Source organism: Nerophis lumbriciformis, linkage group LG11 (assembly GCF_033978685.3).
Source record: "Nerophis lumbriciformis linkage group LG11, RoL_Nlum_v2.1, whole genome shotgun sequence".
NCBI classification, from domain to species: Eukaryota; Metazoa; Chordata; class Actinopteri; order Syngnathiformes; family Syngnathidae; genus Nerophis; species Nerophis lumbriciformis.
This window is the reverse complement of record NC_084558.2, coordinates 42,453,250-42,476,362: the sequence shown is the minus strand read 5'-3', so window position 1 is coordinate 42,476,362 and position 23,113 is coordinate 42,453,250. Positions and strand designations below refer to the sequence as shown.

The following is a 23,113-nucleotide window of genomic DNA, read 5'->3' as shown; positions in this document are numbered from 1 at the left end:
GACATCTTTTTGTGTCGTCCTCTGGCATCTGGGCAGCGGACGAGACGGGCCCCGCCGTCGTCCTGAAACAACTTTTTTAAAGCGAAAGTAAAGTGCAATGGATTGACAGCGTTATCGCGGGACCACCCATCCCTGACATGTTTTTTTTTTTGAGGGGCCTGTAATATCTTACAGATGGGCGCCGTGTCAGCGAGCCCTTGTCCGTGCGTATGAGCGGTGCTGGTCAACTGGTCATTTCTGCCCACCCATTAACCACCTGGGATGGTTGTGTTTTGTCAGCTTTCCTTCAGGTTTGGGTTTCATTGGCGCAGCTTGGACATCAAACACGACACCCCCCCCCCACACTCGTCCCACATTGAAACAAAGACCCCTCTCACATAAACACACATGTATGCACAAGAAACGTCAACTTCTACCATTCCTTGGTTTTTGCTACTTTCTCCTGCTGGCATCCCGTTGGACTCCATGTCAACTTCATCCAGTTCATCTGAAAGCTAATGCCACCTAACACAAGCTAACTACAAAACCCAAAACCAGTGAAGTTGGCACGTTGTGTAAATGGTAAATAAAAACAGAATACAAAGATTTGCAAATACTTTTCAACCTATATTCAATTGAATAGACTGCAAAGACAAGATACTTAACGTTCGAACTGGAAAACTTTGTTATTTTTTGCAAATATTAGCTCATTTGGAATTTGATGCCTGCAACATGTTTCAAAAAAGCTGGCACAAGTGGCAAAAAAGACTGAGAAAGTTGAGGAATGCTCATCAAACACTTATTTGGAACATCCCACAGGTGAACAAGCTATTTGGGAACAGGTGGGTGCCATGATTGGGTATAAAAGCAGCTTCCATGAAATGCTCAGTCATTCACAAACAAGGATGGGGCGAGGGTCACCACTTTGTGAACAAATGGGTGAGCAAATTGTCCAACAGGTTAAGAACAACATTTCTCAACCAGCTATTGCAAGGAATTTAGGGATTTCACCATCTACGGTCTGCAATATAATCAAAAGGTTCAAAGAATCTGGAGAAATCACTGCACCTGAGCGGTGATATTACGAAACTTCGATCCCTCAGGCGGTACTGCATCAAAAAACGACATCAGTGTGTAAAGGATATCACCACATGGGCTTAGGAAAACTTCAGAAAACCACTGTCAGTAACTACAGTTGGTCGCTACATCTGTAAGTGCAAGTTAAAACTCTACTATGCAAAGTCAAAGCCATTTGTCAACAACACCCAGAAACGCCGCCGACTTTGCTGGGTCCGAGCTCATCTAAGATGGACTGATGCAAAGTGGAAAAGTGTTCTGTGGTCTGACAAGTCAACATTTCATATAGTTTTTGGAAACTGTGGACGGCGTGTCCTCCGGAACAAAGAGGAAAAGAACCATCCAGATTGTTATAGGCGCAAAGTTCAAAAGCCAGCATCTGTGATGATATGGGGGTGTATTAGTGCCCAAGGCATGGGTAACTTACACATCTGTGAAGGCACCATTAATGCTGAAAGGTACATACAAGTTTTGGAGCAACATATGTTGCCATCCAAGCAACGTTACCATGGACGCCCCTGCTTATTTCAGCAAGACAATGCCAAGCCAGGTGTTACAACAGCGTGGCTTTATAGTAAAAGAGTGCGGGTACTAGACTGGCCTGCCAGTACTGCAGACCTTTCTCCCATTGAAAATGTGTGGCGCATTATGAAGCCTAAAATACCGCAACTGTTGAACAAATTAAGCTGTACATCAAGCAAGAATGGGAAAGAATTCCACCTGAAAAGCTTCAAAAATTGGTTTCCTCAGCTCCCAAACGTTTACTGAGTGTTGTTAAAAGGAAAGGCCATGTAACACAGTGGTAAAAATGCCCCTGCGCCAACTTTTTTGCAATGTGTTGCTGCCTTTAAATTCTAAGTTAATGATTATTTGCAAAAAAAAATTAAGTTTCTCAGTTCGAACATTAAATATTTTGTCTTTGCAGTCTATTCAATTGAATATAAGTTGAAAAGGATTTGCAAATAATTGTATTCTGTTTTTATTTACCATTTACACAACGTGCCAACTTCACTGGTTTTGTGTTTATGTAAATATCAGGTACAATAGTAAAGATTGGCGCACAGTCCTGTGCCGAATTCTGTTGTACATTTTTGACCTCAAAACATTAAAAAATGTCATTTTCTGCAGATTTTCAACATTTTCCAGGTGTTGTTCTGGAACCAGCTCCTCCTAAATGTTTCATCCGATCGCTTTCAAACTTTACCCGGACAGATTAGACACATGGAGGATGCTACATTTCGAAACGTTTCGGTTTTATTTGTAGGACGTGGGCGAAGCGTGGCGACGAAGAGTACCCTTCTCCGTTGAGTCACAACTTTATCGTAGAATGGGGGTCCCAACGCAACGAGTTAGCCGCTAAAAAAAAAAAATCTGTAGTTTTCACGATGAAAAAAATAAAAATGGGAGCTCTGTCACCAGAATTTTACTATGATATTTATAGTGGTTTTTACACCAAATTACTGTAAATTGAAAAACTGTAACAACTGTTATTTTTACGTTAAAATTCTGGTGACTGAGTTGCCAGTTTTTTTACCGTGCATTACTATAAATTGAAAAACAGTGCCACTGTTACAGTGCCTCAAAATTCTGGCGACTGAGCTGCTACTTTTCTTACTGTAAAATCCCAGTTCTCACAGTGCATTACTGTAAATGGAAAAACGGTACCATTGATGATTTTATGGTAAATTTCTGGCGACTGAGTTGCCAGGTTTTTACAGTAAAATCATATGACTTTTTTTTTTTTACAGTACAGCCTTACAGACATGCCATAATGATTGTACAGCTTGAAATATGTATTGCATTTGCTAACCACTAGGGATGTCCGATAATGGCTTTTTTGCCGATATCCGATATTCCGATATTGTCCAAGTCTTAATTACCGATTCCGATATCAACCGATACCGATATATACAGTCGTGGAATTAACACATTATTATGCCTAATTTTGTGGTGATGCCCCGCTGGATGCATTAAACAATGTAACAAGGTTTTCCAAAATAAATCAACTCAAGTTATGGAAAAAAATGCCAACATGGCACTGCCATATTTATTATTGAAGTCACAAAGTGCATTATTTTTTTTAACATGCCTCAAAACAGCGGCTTGGGGGTAGCGGGGGGTGTATATTGTAGTGTCCCGGAAGAGTTAGTGCTGCAAGGGGTTCTGGGCATTTGTTCTGTTGTGTTTATGTTGTGTTACGGTGCGGATGTTCTCCCAAAATGTGTTTGTCATTCTTGTTTGGTGTGGGTTCACAGTGTGGCGCATATTTGTAACAGTGTTAAAGTTGTTTATATGGCCACCCTCAGTGTGACCTGTGTGGCTGTTGACCAAGTATGGTTTGCATTCACTTGTGTGTGTGAAAAGCCGTACATATTATGTGATTGGGCCGGCACGCAAAGGAAGTGCCTTTAAGGTTTATTGGTGCTCTGTACTTCTCCCCACGTCCGTGTACACAGCGGCGTTTTAAAAAGTCATAAATGTTACTTTTTGAAACCGATACCGATAATTTCCGATATCACATTTTAAAGCATTTGTCGGATGATAATATCGGCAGTCCGATATTATCGGACATCTCTAGTAACCACCTTTTGCCGGGCGAAACTGAAATGACACAACGGGCCCCACTCATCAGGTACCAACATTGGAGACTGGTTGCTCGAAAGTAAGCCTGGTGACTGGCAGTTAGCAACGGTAGCGAGCACAAACTAGCTAGCATTTGTGTCACTCGAGTTAGCACACAAGATGACTAGTCAGCATTTGTGGGAGGGGACATTGAATTAGATCTGTATGTGAGCAAAATTGGAGATCAGCTGCTAGGAAGCAAGTTTGGTGACAGTCGATGAGCTAGCAACAGTGGAGGCAAGAAACTAGTTAGCATTTGTGGCAATTAGAAGCTATTTGGCGCGCAAGGTGGCTAGCCAGACATTAAATAAGGATTCCATGAAAAATATCCGAAAGGAAGCAAAATTGGGCATTAGCTGCTAGGGTTGGGAATCTTTGGGCACCAACGATTCCATTCGATTCTCTGAGGTAACGATTTGATTCAGAATCGATTCTCAAATCAAAACAATTCTTGATTCAAAATCAATACTTTTTTAAATGACATTGGATGCCAGTTCTATGATTAACTACATTCCCCCATAAAAGAGATAAACAACTCTGATACATTTCTATATTATTTAAAAGAACACTGGTTTTGTTTAACACATTTCTACCCAAACATGTAATAGTCAAATACAAATAAGGCAAAAAGAGAAGCATCCAACACTTCTCTTTTCTAAAGTAAATCTGTACAGCAGATGTGGACATCTACATTAACAGTATGATTCGAAAAAAGAAAACAAATCGATTAATCATTACTAATAAGAATTACGATTATGAGAAAATGTTTTTTTTTGGCACCCCTATTAGCTGCTAGGAAGTAAGTCTCGTGACTGGCGGTTAGGTAGCAACAGTGGAGGCAATAAACTAGTTAGCATTTGTGGCAACTACATAACCAGTGAAGTTGGCACATTGTGTAAATGGTAAATAAAAACAGAAAACAATGATTTGCAAATCCTTTTCAACTTATATAATAGACTGCAAAGACAAAATATTTAATGTTCCAACTGAGAAACTTAATTTTTTTTTTGCAAATAATAATTAACTTAGAATTTAATGGCAGCAACACATTGCAGAAAAGTTGGCACAAAGGCATTTTTACCACTGTGTTACATGGCCTTTCCTTTTAACAACACTCAGTAAATGTTTGGTAACTGAGGAGACACATTTTTGAAGCTTTTCAGGTGGAATTCTTTCCCATTCTTGCTTGATGTACAGCTTAAGTTGTTCAACAGTCCGGGGGTTTCCGTTGTGGTATTTTAGGCTTTATAATGCGCCACACATTTTCAATGGGAGACAGGTCTGGACTACAGGCAGGCCAGTCTAGTACCCACACTCTTTTACTATGAAGTCACGCTGTTGTAACACGTGGCTTGGCATTGTCTTGCTGAAATAAGCAGGGGCGTCCATGATAACGTTGCTTGGATGGCAACATATGTTGCTCCAAAACCTGTATGTACCTTTCAGCATTAATGGCGCCTTCACAGATGTGTAAGTTACCAATGCCTTGGGCACTAATACACCCCCATACCATCACAGATGCTGGCTTTTCAACTTTGCGCCTCGAACAATCCGAATGGTTCTTTTCATCTTTGGTCCAGAGGGCACGACGTCCACAGTTTCCAAAAACAATTCGAAATGTGGACTCGTCATACCACAGAACACTTTTCCACTTTGTATCAGTCCATCTTAGATGAGCTCAAGCCCAGCGAAGCCGGCGGCGTTTTTGGGTATTGTTGGTAAATGGCTTTTGCATTGCATAGTAGAGTTTTAACTTGCACTTACAGATGTAGCGACAAACTGTAGTTACTGACAGTGGTTTCCTGAATTGTTCCTGAGGCCATGTGGCGATATCCTTTACACTCTGATGTCGCTTTTTGATGCATTACCGCCTGAAGGATCGAAGGTCACGGGCATTCAATGCTACGTGCAGTGATTTCTCCAGATTCTCTGAACCTTTTGATGATATTACAGACCGTAGATGGTGAAATCCCTAAATTCCTTGCAACAGCTCATTGAGAAATGTTCTTAAACTGTTGGACAATTTGCTAACACATTTGTTCACAAAGTGGTGACCCTCGCCCCATCCTTGTTTGTGAACAACTGAGCATTTCATGAAAGCTGCTTTTATACCCAATCATGGCACCCACCTGTTCCCAATTAGCCTGTTCACCTGTGGGATGTTCCAAATAAGTGTTTGATGAGCATTCCTCAACTTTCTCAGTCTTTTTTGGCACTTGTGCCAGCTTTTTTGAAACATGTTGCAGGCATCAAATTCCAAATGAGCTAATATTTGCAAAAAATAACTCGTCAAGGTGTGGTTTTGTTACCATTTGAATTAGATCCCCTCTGGACACTGATCATAAACATATATGTTTTTAGATGTGGGCTACTTGGTCCATAAGAATTACCATTACTCGGATCCACCCGATTAAACGCTAACGATGCTAACGGCGCGTCATCTGGTGACTCGCTGCTGCAACATCATTTAGTCACACGGGAGTGAAAAAGAGTCCGAGTCCACCATAGAACACATGGAAACAAGATAATAATGCAGAGACCCGATATTAGTGGTTTGGATGACTTTGACAGAGTCCACATTTAAAGGGCCCACACAGTGCAGTACATGTACATGAAATAGAAACACTCAAAAACTCACCGTGGTGGTCCGTGTAGCGCACGGGACATTTGCAGACTCCTTGCGGTCATGTGACCAGGCGCTCTTTGAGGTTTGGCTTTTGTCACGCTCGGAAGACTTTCCCATGTCGTACGCCGACGGCAGCACCTGAATGCAACGCGACCATAAGACAGGAATGTTAACATACATCTGTTTTTAAACGTGGCCTATTAATGTCAATATTTGTTATTTAACAGCACTTTCTGAAGTTTGGCGACTTACTTTTTTTTTTACACTTGGTTAAAACCCTGCCATCACACTTAATAACCTTTTTCTAGTGGTTAACTTCTTTTTACTCTTGTATGACAATTAAACATTTTAAAGATTCTGGGCTTGATGTTTGTTATGTCTTAATATAAAGAGTGGTTAGCTTCTTTTTACACTTGCACGGTAATTAGGAACATTAAAAAAATGACCGTTGATTGATTTTATGTCTTAATACAAAAAGTGGTTCACTTTTTTGTCACTTACATGACTGTTAAGAAAGTTGTTTTTTTTAAATTGTGTTTGTATCTTCTTCCTTTCGTTTACAATTGTATGTCTAAATATAAAAAGTGATTTGCTTCTTTGACACCTACATAACTGTTAGGGATTTTAAATTATGACTTAAAATATTTATTTTACACTTACTGAAGCTTTCCTAGTGGTTAACTTATTTTTACACTTGTGCAACAGTTCAACATTGTTAAAAGAATGACTGTTCAATTGTTTTTATGTATAAATGTGTATTAATTATTGTTAATATTATATTATTTCTAAAATATAGTATTAATATGTTATGAACATGTATTAATTTGTATTAATTGTTATTAATATTATATTATTCATGTAAAATAGTATTAATATGTTATGAAAATGTATTAATTTGTATTAATATGTTAAAAAAATTCCTGACAGTGGATGTCTTGGTTTTACAATGGTCACAGTTTGACCCTGGAACAGACTACAGTATATATATTATTTCCTACGGGGGGAAAGTGTCTAAATAGAAACAAAATGGAGGTTGACCAACGCCGTGTTCAATGTTATCAGAGCTAAACTAGACTTAAATTAAGTATGTTTGTATGTGTTTAACTTATTTTTACGCTTGTGTGACAATTACAAACATTGAATAATTGAATAAAAACTGTCGTTACTTATTTTTACACTTGTATAATAGTTCGGAATGTTCCAATGTGACTTCAAACATTGCCTGTACACGTTTATAAAGCTTTTATGACGTCCACTGTTTGACCCTGGTACAGATTATTTTTTACTTTTGTCCTGTTCAGCTACTCATTTTTTATTATTTACATTATTTCCTCCGGGCAATCTGACTGAACAATATGGAGGTTGACCAGTGTTGTGTTCAATGTCCTCAAAGTTAAAGAAGAATATTTGGACTGTTTATTGTCATTATTCATCGTTATAATGATCTTATTTATAATTGTTTTTTACAGTTATAAGCTTCTTTTTACACTTGTATGACATCGACGAATGTGAAAATAAATATTGAATGAGCTGTGTTTTTATTTTTATGTCTTAATTTTACCAGTTAACTTCTTTTTACACTTTTATGACAGTTAAAAATGGGACTCAAAACACTGCCTGTACAAATATTAAACTTGTATGATGACTACAGTTTGAGCCTGGAACAGCCTATTTATTTTTTCATTATTTCCAATGGCATTAAAATAAAGTACACTATTTTTTAAGTTATTTTATTAATTATATTTAATCATATATTGTTTTGTAAATGTTACCCAGCAGAAACAAGACGTTAAAACAACGTTGAGAACTTGTTGCATTAGGTCTTGACGTTGAGAAACTCAAACATAACTTTTTGACGACATTTGATTGATTTGACCATTGAAATTTGGTCATTTTCCCACCAATATTCTACAACACAAATACAACGTTGAAGCAACATGATTTTCGACGACGTTTAATCAATGTTGGGTTCTGACGTTGATTTGACCGTTGAAATTAGTCATTTTCCAACCAATATTCTACAACACAAATACAACGTTGAAACAACATGCTTTTTGACGACGTTTAATTAATGTTGGGTTCTGATGTTGATTTGACCATTGAAATTTGGTCATTTTCCAACCAATGTTCTACAACACAAATACAATGTTGAAACATGCTTTTAACAACGTTTAATCAATGTTGGGTTCTGACGTTGATTTGACAATTGAAAGTTGGTCATTTTCCAACTTATATTCTACAACACAAATACAACGTTGAAACAACATGATTTTTGACTACGTTTAATCAATGTTAGGTTCTGATGTTGATTTGGCCATTGAATTTTGGTCATTTCCCAACCAACAACATGGATCCAACTATTTTGCAACGTTGTTTCAAAGTCAGTTTTAAAGGAAATGTACGTATAATCAACGTTGTATCAATGTCTAGTGCCTGCTGGGTAATCATGATTTTTAAATTATTTTTCTTAATGATTTTTGTATGTTTTATGTATTATTTTTTAAATTTTTAATCGTTTTCTTTAATATATTCGAGTGTAATTTTTTTCTTGCCCTGACGTGGGATCTGAGCTGAGGATGTCGTTGTGGCTTGTGCAGCCCTTTGAGACACTTGTGATTAAGGGCTATATAAATAAATGTTGATTGATTGATTGAGTGATAATATTTGGGACTATTTGCAATTGAGGCCCTCAGGCCTGTGATTGGCTAAAATGACCGCACAATTAGAAGTTATAGCGCCACCTGCTGCAGTGGCGTGTGGACGAGATACGGAAAGGTTGTCGGTGAGCGCGGGAGAGAAAAGGTAAGTGTGGCGCTGCTGCCATCAACACATATAATCTCTTAACTGAGCCCATTGAAAGCTGGGTCCCGGGGGTTAATTCCTCCATCAGTCCACGTTTGAATCAACTCCTGACTCGCATTGAGATGAAAGCCGCCTCCCCCTACAAAGTCCCAGCACTCGGGCCGGGACTCGGACCCGAGCGGATTATTGCATGTTGGACCTCCATCGGGACAGCCAAACTGAAAAGAAAAACAATAATTAGAGATAATTGCTTGTGTCCAAACACCAGCACCCCCCCACCACCACTCCTCCGTGTCCTTTCATGGCATGTGAGCTGGAATGAAAGACCCTACCCTCCCTCACACACACACACACACACACACACACACAAAGCCCCCAGTCCACACACACATTCAAAGACCCCCCCACCCTGTTTTGACAGCTGGGCAGGCAAACATAATTTGTGACAGCTGAACTGAAACGTCTTCAACCGCAGACGCAGTCGAGGAAGAAGATCTTCCTTGGAAGTGTTGGGAGGGCGACCAGAAGAAGAAGACGAAAAGGTAAAGAACAAGAAGAAAACAAAGACTGAGGAGAAGAAGAAGAGGGAGTACAAGTAGGAGAGAACGGAGAAAACAAAAAGGTGAAGATGGACACGGAAAAGAAGAAGAAAAACATGAAGGAGCAGGAGAAGAAAAAGAAAAAAGAGAAAGAATAAAAATAAGGAGAACGGGGAGAAGGAGGAGAAGAAGCAAAATATGGAGAAGTAGAAAGAGAAAATGAGGAAGAGAAGAAGAGGGAGAACAAGTTGGAGAGGTAGAAGGAGAAGGAAGAGGAGAAAAAGAAGAAATAAGATGTAAGAATAGGACAAGAAGAAAAGGAAACAGAAAAGATGAGGAGGAAGAGGAGAAAAAAGATGTAAGAAGAAAAGGATAAGAAGAAAAAGCCTGGAGAATAAGAATAGGGAGAACAAGTAGGAAGAAGGAAGAAAAAGAAGGAAGAAGAGAACGAAGTGAAAAAGACAAGGAGAAGATGTAGAAATAGGAAACAAATCAAGAAAGAAGGGATGAGAAGGAGGATGAAGAAGATGAATAAAAGAAGATGTAAGAAGAGGAAGATAAGGAGGAGAAAATTAGAAAGAGAAGAAGAAAAAGACTGGATAAAAAGAAGAGGGAGAACAAGTTGGAGAGGAAGAAGCAGAAGGAAAAAGAGAAAGAGGAGAAAAAGAAGAAAGAGAATATGTAGGAATAGGAGAAGGACAACAAGAAGAAAAGGAAATAAAGAAGGGATGAGGAGGAGGAGGAGAAAAAGAAATGCAAGAAGAGAAAGAGAAAAAGACTGGAGAAAAAGAAGAGGGAGAACAAGTAGGAGAAGAAGAAAAGGAAGGAGGAGGAGGAAGAGAAAAAGATGATGAAAGAGGAGGAGAAGAAGGAGGAGAAAATGAGAAAGAAGAGAAAGAAAAAGACTGGAGAAAAAGAAGAGGGAGAACAAATTGGAGAGGTAGGAGAAAGAGAAAGAGGAGAAATAGAAGATGTAGGAATAGGAGAAGGACAACAAGAAGAAAAGTCCATAAAGAAGGGATGAGAAGGAGGAGGAGAAGAAAAAATATGTAAGAATAAAAAGCCTGGAGAAGAAGAAGAGGAAGAACAAGTAGGAGAGGAAGAAGAAAAAGAAGGAGGAAGAGAAAGAGGTGGAAAAAGACATGGAGAAGACTTAGAAATAGGAGAGGGAGAAAAAGAACAAGCAAGAAAGAAAGGATGAGAAGGAGGAGAAAGAAGAGGAGAAAAACAAGATGTAAGAGGAGATTGGAGAAGGAGGAGAAAATGAGAAAAAGAAGAAAGAGAAGATGTAGGAATAGGAGGACAACAAGAAGAAAAGGCAATAAAGAAGGGATGAGAAGGAGGAGGAGAAAAAGAAATGCAAGAAGAGGAAGAGAAAAAGAAAAAGACTGGAGATGTAAAAGCGGGAAAACAAGTATGATAAGAAGAAGAAAAAGAAAGAGGAGGAGGAGGTAGAAGAAAATGAAGAGGGAAAAGAACAAGTAGAAAAGAAGGAGAAAAAGAAGAGGGGAAAATAGAGGGGGGAGGAATGAAAAAAGTGTTGCGAAGAAGGAATATAAAAAGAAGACTGAGGAGGAGGAGAAGGGTAAAATAAAGAATAGATGACAAGAAGGAGAAAAAGAAGAGGGAGGAGTAGAAGAAGCAGGATACACATACAGATGGGCAGAAGAATACAAAAGGGAGAAGGAGAAGATGAAAAAGAGAAAAAGGAGGAGAAGAAGAAGAAGATGGTACAGGAGAAGAAGAGAAAAATAAGGAGAAGAAGAAGCAAAGGAGGAGAAGAAGATGGTGGAGGAGAAGACGGAGAAGAGGGAGAAGAAGAGAAAAATAAGGAGAAGAAGAAGTAAAGGAGGAGAAGAAGAAGATGGTGGAGGAGAAGACGGAGAAGAGGGAGAAGAAGAGAAAAATAAGGAGAAGAAGAAGCAAAGGAGGAGAAGAAGAAGATGGTGGAGGAGAGGAAGGAGAAGAAGACAAAAATAAGGAGAAGAAGAAGCAAAGGAGGAGGAGAAAAAGATAGTGGAGGAGAAGAAGGAGAAGAGGGAGAAGAAGCAAAGGAGGAGAAGAAGAAGATGGTGGAGGAGGAGAAGAAGGAGAAAAGGGAGAAGAAGAGAAAAAGGAGGAGAGATGCAAACATGGTTGAACATGGTGTCATGGCGTCTTTGACACATTGGGTTAATTTGCTGCTCCCCGCCGCTGACCTTTGACCCCCAGAGACAGGAGGTCGCAGTGGGCAGGGAGTGAGACAGCTCAAATCATGGCGGGTCAAAGGTCACCTGCAGGGACATTCTAAAACCATATGTGGGAGCAAACATAAATCATCATCTTCTTCTTTTATGTCCTCCATCTTGCTGTAAATATTATTCATAATAACAACACTTCATTTCATGTACACTTTATCTTACTGTAAATATTAATAACACTTTAAACATTTCTTGTACACCTTTATCCTACTGTAAATATTATTCATAATAACTTTAAACATTTCATGTACATTTTTTATCTTACTGTAAATATTAAAAACACTAACCATTTCTTGTACACTTTTTATCTTACTGTAAATATTATCAATAATAACTTTAAACATTTAATGTACACTTTTTATAAACCTTTTATCTTACTGTAAATATTATTAATAACTAAACATTTCATGTACACTTTTTATAAACTTTTATCTTACTGTAATTATTATTAATAATAACTTTAAACATTTAATGTACACTTTTTATAAACTTTTTATCTTACTGTAAATATTATTAATAATAACTTTAAACATTTCATGTACACTTTTTATAAACTTTGCATCTACTGTAAATATTATTAATAATAACTTTAAAAATGTCATGTACACTTTTTATAAACTTTTCATCTTATTGTAATTATTAATAATAACTTTAAACATTTCATGTACACTTTTTATAAACTTTGTATCTACTGTAAATATTAATAATAACTTTAAACATTTCATGTACACTTTTTATAAACGTTTTATCTTACTGTTAATATTATTAATAATGACTAAACATTTAATGTACACTTTTTTATAAACTTGTATCTTACTGTAAATATTAATAACACTTTAAACGTTTCACGTACACTTTTTATAAACATTTTATTTTATTGTAAATATGAATAACACTTTAAACCTTTCTGTACACTTTTTATAAACTTTTATCTTACTGTATATATTATTAATAATAACACTTTAAACATTTCATGTACACTTTTGATAAACTTTTATCTTACTGTAAATATTATTAATAATAACTAAACATTTAATGTACACTTTTTATATATGTTTTATCTTACTGTAAATATTAACAACACCTTAAACATTTCATGTACACTTTTAAAGAAATTTTTATCTTACTGTTAATAATAATAATAACACTTTAAACATTTAATGTACACTTTTCATAAACTTTTTATCTTACTATACAAGTATTAATAATAGTTTAAACATTTCCTGTACACTTTTTATAAACTTTTAATCCTTCTTTAATTATTAATGTCACTTTAAACATTTCATGTACGCTTAATAAACTTTTTATCTTCCTCAAAGTATTATTAATAACACAAAACATTTCCTGTACACTAAATCAACTTTTTATCTTGCCGTAAATATTAATAATGTCACTTTAAACATTTCCTGTACGCTTTTTATGAACTTTTTATCTTTCTGTAAATATTAATTTAGCTTTAGACATTTCCTGTACACTTAATAAACTTTTTATGAGGGCCGCACTTTGACCCTGGAACAGACTATTGTGGCCCAATGGCGTTGGAGTGAAACTTTAGCCCCATCGTGTTGCCTTCACTGACAGGCCCTCTTCTTAAACATGCAACAAGTTCAAATAAAAACATAAATTATACATATTTATGTATAGTTATTATGTACAGTGACAGTCTGGGGACACTTTCTTGTGTTATTCAATGACAAGGTGTCCGTAAACTTTTGACAAGTGCTGATGAATGATTCACATTTGTTATATGATGGAAAATTACTTATTTATTGAAGAAATTATTTAGTGTTGTCTATAATACACAATTCCTATTGACCACTTCATTAGGGACACCCGCACCACAAGAGCTGTATTGAAACTGTACATATAATAAATAATGCTTGTTTTTGGACATATTTTTTTTATAATGTGTCAATATATAAATATGATGACTAAAACACAATAGCAGGGTGTACTATATAAATATTGTACAGAGTGTTCAAATTATGTCTATCATGTTTGCAAAAATGGAACAGTTTGTGTGCAATTAATGACATTATTTGTCTTTTTAATTAAACAATAAAAGCAATATATGAAATATAAATGATTTCATTTAAAAAAACATGAAATACAAACACATTTTTACTGGAAAAACGAATTCATTAATAATGTTTGTGACGTCATCAGTCGGCTACCCGCGTTTGAGTCATGCTGTCACCCGCGTGTGTGCGCGAAATCTGCGCATTGTGCACTTTTGACATGACGTAATTTCAGCAAAGGTTTTAACAACTGACGTAATAATTAAACAAGTTACATCGCTATATGAATATTTAACTATACTCTTCGTTCACTTTCTATATAGAATTTTAATTTTGAGTCATGTTTTGTCTATGATTTTGAGACTACAATTATATTTAATTTAAAATGTGCATTTTAAAAATAACAGAAGCACAGAATAATTACGATATAGCTCATTTGAAAGTTTAAAATACATCGTTTGTTTTATTTTATCATTTTGACAAACAATCATGTATTCATCTTTGAGTATATTAGGAACCTTAACTTTTAGTCATCGTGGTTTATACTGTAATTATATATTTGCAATGTTTATTTGTTTTATTGCCTATCAAAGTCATAAATGGTGATAAATCTGCAAATAAAATATTTCGGAAAATTAAAAAACTAAGAGGCCTTGCAAACACACCTGTTGCGTTCACGCTCTCGATGCTGAAGCGGAGAAATGAGCGCTGCTCATTCCGCAGTCTTAATTTGAAGCTTTCTCCTTCAATGTGTAATACATTTTAATTATGTTACAATAAAATAAATCATTTCCGGGTTTTTTTGCAGGTGGGACGACAAAAGTGTTTTGTATTGGAGGCAAAACATTTCGAAAACGTGTAAGGTTTCCACACAACTTTAAAGCGCTTCTTTCCTTCCTTTTCTACCCTGCAGCGTGTTCTACAAAGTTGTATGGAGACACACACACACACGCGCACACACACACACACACACACACACACACACACACACACACACACACACACTTAAATTCCAAGTAACACAAGTCAAGTGGTGCTGTTTTTATGTGCAAATAATTCAAAGGTGTCCCTGTTCGTTGAAGAAGTATTTTCCTTTACTGTGGAAGTAAAGGACTCATTTATAAAAGTCCTTTCCGCCACTAAAATAAAACATTTTAAAAAATACTCCAAAAGGTAAGTCATAATTACGAGGTAAAAAGTAAAACCACAATTATGAGATAAAAAAAAAAACCTCATAAGGATGAGGTAAAATCGAAATTATGAGATAAGAAAAATGAAATTATGAGATTTAAAAAAAAAAAAAAAAAAATGAGATAATGACGAGGGAAGAAGCCAAATCATCTATTCCATCTCATAATTGTGACATTTTCTCTCATAATGTCAACTTTTTCTGTCATAATTATGACTTTTTATAGTTTCAGTATGTTTTTATCTCATAATTATAAAATGTTATCTCATAATGTCGACTTTTCTTTTCTAATATGACTTTTATCTCATAATTTTGACTGTTTATCACTTTATTATGAGTTTTTTCAATGTTGTAATTACAATTTTGTTCCTCATAATTTTTACTTTTTATCTCATAATTACAACATTTTATCTCGTAATTTCGACTTTATTTTATAATTACGATTTTTATCTCATGGTTTTTACTCATAATTTTGAATTTTATCTCACAATTTAGAGCTTTATCTCTTAATTATGACTTTATTTCATAATTTCGACTTTTTAATCTTATAATTACAACTTTTTTCTCATAATTAGACTTTATTTTCTCATTTTGATTTGTATCTCAATTATTATTTGTAATCTCACAACATAGACTCTCTCATAATTATGACTTTTTTTCTCTAATTTACGACTTTTTATCTCATAATTATGACTTTTTATCTCTAATTTATGACTTTTTATCTCATAATTATGACTTTTTATCTCTAATTTATGACTTTTTATCTCATAATTGTGGCTTTTTATCTCATAATTGTGGCTTTTTATCTCTAATTTATAACTTTTTATCTCATAACTGTGACTTTTTATCTCATAACTATGACTTTTTATCTCATAACAATTTAATATAATAACTATCATTTTTTTATTTGACTTGGCATTTGGGAATTTTATTATTATTTTTATCTCACAATTATGACTTTTTATCTCATAATTTCGTTTTTTTAATTTCATAATTATGATTTACCATTGAGGTATTTTCAAGTCTTTGTTTTATCTCATATTAATGACTTTTTATCTCACAATTTTGACTTTCTTATCTCATAATTTGGACTTTTTATCTTATAATTGTGACTTTCTTGTCTCATAATTTGTACTGTTTATCTTATAATTATGACTTAACCCTGGGGTATTTTGTCAGTGGCGGAAACAGGCATGTGTGACTGTTAATGTATATTTAAATATCAATAAAAGCTGATGTCATTGTAAATTCAGCAGAATTGTTTAAATACATTTTTCATTTGATTTTGGGGAAAAAAAGAAGATTTACTCAGTGTAATGTCAGGTCTTCAAATAAACACAGAAGACAATTAAAATCAATAAATTGTGTTTACAAATTGAAGCATTACAAATTACAAATGACTTGCTCTTTTTTCCTTAGTAGAACCAAACACTTTTTCTTCATTAGGGACATCATAGGAATAGTCTGTTCCAGGGTCAAACTGAGGCCACCATAAAGCCTTTATCAAGTGTATGTGCAATGCTCTAAGTCACATTTTATCAATCTTAACTGTCATAAGAGCGTAAAAAGAAGTTAACAGCTGTCTATTATTAAAATAAAACATTAATGAATGTCAAAGAGGATTCTTTTTTTTACATTGGGAAATGCACAAGTGTAAAAAAGATGGTGAAAAGTAAAAAGTCATGTGTAATTCTGGAAATCAGTTTTAAAGTGTTTTACACTGTTTTGTGTGTCTGTAGCTGAAGAAAAACTAAACAACCAACCTGACAGCTCCCATGTCTGAAGTTAACTGACAGATAGTGGGCAAAACTATTCTTTTAAAACGTGGAGCAAAGCCTGTTTTTTTTTTTTTTTTATCTTGTGTGGTGATGGGTCATCTATTTATAAGTGCGGGTCAGTGCAGTACGTATCACATACATAAAGAAGAATTTTACTTTACGACGTCATGAAAAGCAGCGACTCCCGAAGCGAGCGTTTTTGAGCGCCTCTTCTGTTAAAAATGTAGCAAAACAGTGAAGGAGATTTTTTTTCTGCTCATAAAAAGGCACATTTTACTGTGAGAACGTTAATAAAAAGTCCTATCTGCACAATCTGCACACACTGTAAGACATTTGCTATAAACAGAGGGGGCGAGAGTACCCAAAAAATGTACTCAAGTAAGAGTGCCGTTACTTCAGAATAATATGACACAAGTAAAATTAAAAAGTAGTCATCAAAATAATTACTTGAGTAAGAGTAAGTATTACGCAAAAAAATACTCAAGTATTGAGTTACTTCTGATTTTTTTAGTAGCTATTTTTAATGGTTCTTGGGCTACAATTAGTTGATGTGAGCGTGTGTGTGTGTGTGTGTGTGTGTGTGTGTGTGTGTGTGTGTGTGTGTGTAAAACATAAAATCAATTCACAATTTGTTGCAAAAGGTTTTCTCTAGTTACAAGTGGAATTCTTGTTGGCTGAAATGTGAACATATATACTGATACACATGACAGCACATGATATAAAATGTTCTTTTTACTAGTTTGAAAGTAATAATTTTTACAGTCAGTACGTTTATACACACTAAATTGGTATGATTTGTCAAATAATTCGGTTTCTTCTAGAATCTTAGAGAAAAATGTAATTTAAAACATTTGTATGCACGTACAACACTTAAGACCTTCAGTATATCAGTATGTGGAATTAAATTATGGAATGGATTAACCAAAGCAATCAAACAATTTACTAATATGATCCACTTCAAGAAACTCTTCAAACTTTAATTGTTTACAAAGTACAAAGAAGAAAAACCATGATAAATATCCATCCGTTCATTTTTTCAAAATAATCTTACTCATCTCACCATATGAAATGTAACTTACTTCACCGAATATTATTTATTTATTTCTATTGTGACTACTTATGGAGTATATTGTGAATAAATTGAGAACAGGAAGTGAACAAAAGTTTGAGCAACTGTTGTGTAAAAGAAAAGGTGTAGGATTAATTAAGCTCTGCTTCTTCCTACTCCTTTTCGAACATGTTGAAAAGAGAAACTGGAAATTGTGATGTATCATGTTGTATGCTTGCATGTTCCAAATAAACTCAAACTCAAACTCTATGTTCACAGCTACATGTGAAGTTGTAGGTTCCATGCTCTTATCTCTAATGTGACTGTTGGCCATATGCAGTGTGCCTCTCATACACTAGGGGGCGATAGTTGTCATTTCAGCTTGTTTAGCTATGTGGAAATGTAAATGTAGTAGAAGAAAAGAATGCTACCTGCTCATAAGTTAGCGCTAGTAAGTTTTAAGCTACGAATCTAACAGATAACTACACACTAAGAAATGCTGGGTAGTTTTGATAACCCAATTTATGAGTTGCTAGTGTTGAGTTAAATTTTGGAGTTATTTTTATGAATAGCAATCCATTTTTTGGGTTATAAGGATATTATTTTAACTCAATTTCTGGGTTTTCAAAAATATGAACATTTTTTGGGTTGCTTTTCAATGAGTAATGCATGTTTGGGTAAAAGGCTTTTTTTTATTAAAAAGGTACTTTTTTTCTTGAAGGGAATTTTATTAAGGATTATTCTCATTAACATTATTTACAATCACACATCTTATGTACATGAACGTATTTGAGCATGCTGTATAGAACTACTATGACCATACAATTCTTATTAAAAAAAATGTCACTCATATCTTGCTTTTGAGTATATTATAATGGAATAAAAATTATTTTGAACAGTAGTTGGGAAGGAGTAGGAAAAACCAGCAGTAAAATGTATAATTTTTAACCAACTATTGGGTCAAGGAGAGCTAAATTGCACAACCCAATAAATGGGTTTGGAATAACCCAACATTGTAGTGAGCATAACTCAGCTTTTGTGTTAAATAAATTAAACCCAATAGTTGGGTTATGAATCAACCAACATTGAGTTAGCATAAATCAACTTTTGGGTTAAATAATTCAACCCAATAGTTTGGTTGGGTTTAGCCCAACATTAATTTATCATTAATCAACTTTTTGGTTAAATATTTCAACGCAAAAGTTGGGTTGAAAAAATTAACTCAAAATGTTGAGTTAAAATAAGTCAAATAAGGGGTTCATCCTTTTCTGAACCAGCGGTTGGGTTAAAATTGGGTTATTTTTTAACCCAACATTTTTTAGTGTACAACTTTCCACTGCTATTTAGTGTTGTTGGTAATGTTTTACACTTAATTGACACTTAGGGTTATTAGGATCATTAAAAAAAAAAAATTTTAAATGCTATTTTAGTCAAAAGGAGGTGCTGGTGTCATGTCACATAATTAAATAGTCTTATATTGGGAACATTCTGACACTTGTTAAACAAGTAGGTTTCTATTTTATCGTACCACTGGCCAGTGTTAATTTTGACAGTGTTTTATAGTCTTTTGGCGAAAATTTATTTCAGTTTTAGTCATATTTTAGCAGTGTAAAATAATTTAGTCGATGAAATCCCTCAACATTTTAGTCAAATAAAATTAGAGTAAATTTTGCAGACAACGCATCTTGGAAGTTGCCTTGAAAGCACTTTTATTATTTATTATTGCAACTAAATTCACAACAACACCTGCATTCTATGAATATTTCAATAAGTACATTTCACACTAACCTTGTGGTGTGTTATTGTTTTAGCTGAAATTAAGCTTTTGTTTTCAAATGTTAAATAATATATGACTAAAATGGTCACATGAAGAAACAAACTTGTTTTATTCTAGATTGGCCGGCAAGTACTACAAAGGTAGTGGCTGAATAAGCAGTCCTGCCCCTTCTTTACTGTCTGAGTCATTTGGAAATATTAGTTTAGGCCTACCGTGTTTTCCGGACTGTAAGGCGCACTTAAAATACTTTTTTTTTCCTCAAAACTCGACAGTGCGCCTTATAACCCGGTGCGCCTAATGTACAGAATAATTCTGGTTTTGCTTACCGGCCCGAAGCTATTTTATTTGGTACATGGTGTAATGATAAGTGTGACCAGTAGATGGCAGTCAAACATAAGAAATATGCGTAGACTGCATTATGATGACAGTCACACACAGAGTTTAGACTGCAATATGACTCAAATAAACAACACCAACATTTTATATGTTCCATTGAAAATATAGAACCATACACACTGTGCTCAAAAATCTATCAAAATGTTTTAGTATAACTTTGGTAAGCAATGAATCCGCAACGCTTGAAGGATTGTACTGTGCTTCAACATACGAGTATTATTATGGTGTGTGTGTATAAGGTAAGACATTATCTGACGTTTTGTTTCACAATATTATGCAAAAGCAACTTTTGTTACCCTCTGGTACCTGCTGATCTGTATTTGGGATCTGCATAAGTCCTGAAAAATCGCTCGCGTCCGCCTTTGTAGTCCGTGCCGACGTCATAGTCGATAAGCTTCTTCTTTCTCCGCTGTTGCCATGTCTAATATAAAGTAGTGTGAAATTCTTACTTATATCTGCCTTGAAAGCGCTAAAACATACCGGTGTAGTGAGTTTACATTATTCACCCCAGGAACTTTAGTTATTAGAGAGTTTCGGTCGGACGGTTTTTCACGGGACACATTTCCGGCGGATGAGGAGATGCTCCTCCGTTATTGATTTAATTAAAGTCTGAATGTCATTAAAACAGTTAGCTCCATCTTTTGACAATTTTTCCACTCCCGTCCTTGCACGCTACACCGCTACAACAAAGATGACGGGGAGAAGACGCTGCCGAAGGTGAGCCACGTAAATAAGACCGCCCACAAAACGGCGCATCCGGAAGCGACTGTCAGAAAGCGGCTTGAAGATGATCTGTAAAACATCATCTATGCAACATTTTGACCAAATAACCACCATTACATGTTATGTAGACCAGTGGTCCCCAACCTTTTTGTAACTGCGGACCGGTCAACGCTTGAAAATTTGTCCCACAGACCGGGGGGGGGGGGTTTTTTTTTTTTTTAGTTTTTGTCATAAAAAAATACAATCATGCGTGCTTACGGACTGTATCCCTGCAGACTGTATTGATCTATATTGATATATAATGTAGGAACCAGAAAAATTAATAACACTAATTGTAAGTGTATCTTGTGTTTTTTATGTTGATTTAATTTAAAAAATATATATATATGTATATTTTTTTAATTCTTGTGTGGCCCGGTACCAATCGATCCACGGACCGCGGCCCGGTGGTTGGGGACCACTGATGTAGACCACAAGGAATTGTTTTAAATTTAGAAAAAAATATCATAATATGAACCCTTTAATGCGCTTTATAATCCGGTGCGCCTTATATATGAAAAAAGATTGAAAATAGACCATTAATCGGCAGTGCGCCTTATAATCCGGTGCGCCCTATGGCCCGGAAAATATGGTACTTACTGTTGCGTAGATGTCCTGATGATCAGTCTAGTAAAATGTCTCCATCTGTCTTCTCTATCTTCCAGGTGTTGAAGACATATTGAAATGACGGCGTGGCGCGGTGGAAGAGTGGCCGTGCGCAACCCGAGGGTCCCTGGTTCAATCCCCACCTAGTACCAACCTCGTCATGTCCTTTGTGTCCTGAGCAAGACACTTCACCCTTGCTCCTGATGGGTGCTGGTTAGCGCCTTGCATGGCAGCTCCCTCCATCAGTGTGTGAATGTGTGTGTGAATGGGTAAATGTGGAAGTAGTGTCAAAGCGCTTTGAGTACCTTGAAAGTAGAAAAGCGCTATACAAGTACAACCCATTTATCATTTATTTATGTGTGAACAATACGGTAGGGAAGTAACGATATAATGAAGTAATGATATAATATCATGGTTATTGTGACCAAAATGATCACGGTGATCAAAACAATCGCAGTATTGTGGAATGTCCTCAAAAAGCTTTTCAAACATAACTGAAATGTTGTCTGTCTATCTGTGTCGGCCCTGCGATGAGGTGGCGTCTTGTCCAGGGTGTATTCGCCTTCCGCCCTAATGTAGCCGAGATAGGCTCCAGCGCCCCCCGCGACCCCGAAGGGAATAAGCGGTAAAAAATGGATGGATGGATGAAATAAATACACACTGTTAGAAAAGTCACTATTGTGCATGACTTGTGTTTCTATTGAAGTGTTTTATTCCTGTGTTGTATCGGTTTTAATAGCTATAAATGTTTATTTTTGTATTGTAAATATTAGTTTGTACTGTAGCACTTTAAGATTTCTTTAAATAAAAAGCTGAGATAGGCTCCAGCACCCCCCGCAACCCCAAAAGGGACAAGCGGTAGGAAATGGATGGATGGATGGAAAAAGGACGTGATGAATAAAATCGGTTAAAAATGATTTACTTTTGGCGTAGGTTGTCCTACTTTGTTCAGCGGTACTTGAACGCACCATACGGCACCTCCAGTGTCTTTTCCTCATCGTCATAACTCCGTGCTCAGAGAGCACAGCTTTTAGGTTAAATGTGCACAACTGAACCGCTTAGTTGCTCAGACACTAATGTGTTTATTTAAGTTTATATTGGGGGTTTGTTGTTTTTAACAGGGAAAGACGAGTCTTGTTTTCGTGTTAGCATTTAAGCTAGCGAGCTGGCACCAGTCAGTCCGCCGTGAGTTTATCAAAGTACAGTTATCAATCTCGGTATTTAGAACATTTTAATTAAAAAAATGGTAATACTAACCGTCGGGAGCTTTTCCGCCGTCGTTATTATTTACCGTTTATCGTTGCGTCCCTACAATATAGTCTCGTTTCCCGGTGAAAAATCCAAACACTGTGTCTTAGTAGTTGTAGTTCTGATTGGCTTCCCGCCGTGAGGTTCCGTCTGATTGGTGAACTGGAGTCATGTGTTACTAAAGCTTGCTTTGGATTGGCCCCCGAAAAGCCTGCAATACAGACCTTTTTTTTAACAATTATAAGGACATAAAAAGAGCACCTGAGCCCAAAGCCCCTTGTAATAGCAGAAAGAATGTATGTGATATTGTCTGTAAGTGTGTGTTTTTATGGTGACAACACATGAAATGTAGCTGTTGTAGCTAATTCTGGCATATTTACTGCGATGCTTTGCTCATATGTCGATC

General features: G+C 35.8%; 1 long non-coding RNA gene across 1 annotated transcript; it reads right to left on the bottom strand.

Moving 5' to 3' along the window:
• Positions 1–6,316: 6,316 nt before the first annotated feature.
• Positions 6,317–22,805, bottom strand: LOC133610027 (uncharacterized). Its single transcript, XR_009815820.1, has 3 exons — positions 22,717–22,805; positions 9,150–9,324; positions 6,317–6,442 (listed from the first exon to the last, which is right to left on the bottom strand). It is a non-coding gene; the product is annotated as an uncharacterized lncRNA (long non-coding RNA).
• Positions 22,806–23,113: the final 308 nt, after the last annotated feature.